Below are 872 nucleotides of genomic sequence, written 5' to 3' on the forward strand. Positions count from 1 at the left end.
AGGAATGAGACATCGAATTAGGCATGGTATTGTAAGGTTTAAGAATACAATATATATTTTTGATAACTTTATAATAAAAACGGATAAATATACACTTTAAAAATAGTTAAAAATAAAGGAAACACAAAATTACCTTAAGATTTTAGCAGATATAAAAAAAACATGTATTATTTTCTTAATTTTAATTGTTATTTTTTCGTTTAATACAATAACATATGTGCTTCGGTTATCGTTTTTAATGTTGTCACAAACCGTTCAAATGGCCAAACGGTACCATGGACTTGCTACAATAAAGCGGCATCTACAATGAAATTTTAAGGTATAATGCCATCGACATCTAGATGTCGATGTATAATGCCTACTGCACACTGGGTACCTATCATGAAATATGTCGGAATGGATTCCGATCGGAATTATTCCGTTTTCCCTAGAAAACACAATAGAAATCTAGGGAATAATTGAATAATTCCGATTGGAATCGATTCCGACTTGTTCTATGATAGGTACCCTGGACACGATAAGCGATGAGCGATAACCAATGAAAATTCCGCTTTTTCTCACTTGACGGTGCAAAGTAGAGCTTTCATTGGATATCGCTCATCGCTCACCGCATTAGAGCACTAGAAACGCAGGTATTCGCATCCACCATTTTTACTCCTTTTCTGTGATGGGTTATGGTCATTACAGGTTATGATTTGTATTTGCTGCTTGAAATTTTGTAGCCCTTTCATTCCTACAAGGAATTAGCTTGTTTCCAACAGCTTAGAAGCTATAACCAGGGTTGGGCATGTATTAAACATAACGTATTATACATGGTTTTTATACCGTATAATACCGTATGTTATACGTATTATACGTACGTTTTATATGTT

The 872-nt window shown here is 33.8% G+C and overlaps 1 protein-coding gene across 1 annotated transcript in view; it reads right to left on the reverse strand.

The window, feature by feature from the left end:
- LOC108771034 (protein abrupt) overlaps positions 1-159 on the reverse strand; it is a 3,337-nt gene extending 3,178 nt beyond the window's left edge. Inside the window, exon 1 of the mRNA XM_018522926.1 lies at positions 134-159. The gene's annotated coding sequence lies outside the window, so the exon portion shown is untranslated. The remainder of the gene's footprint in view (positions 1-133) is intronic.
- Between the last annotated feature and the right edge of the window lie 713 nt (positions 160-872).

Source organism: Trachymyrmex cornetzi, unplaced genomic scaffold, assembly GCF_001594075.2.
Source record: "Trachymyrmex cornetzi isolate Tcor2-1 unplaced genomic scaffold, Tcor1.1 scaffold1002, whole genome shotgun sequence".
Taxonomy (NCBI): domain Eukaryota; kingdom Metazoa; phylum Arthropoda; class Insecta; order Hymenoptera; family Formicidae; genus Trachymyrmex; species Trachymyrmex cornetzi.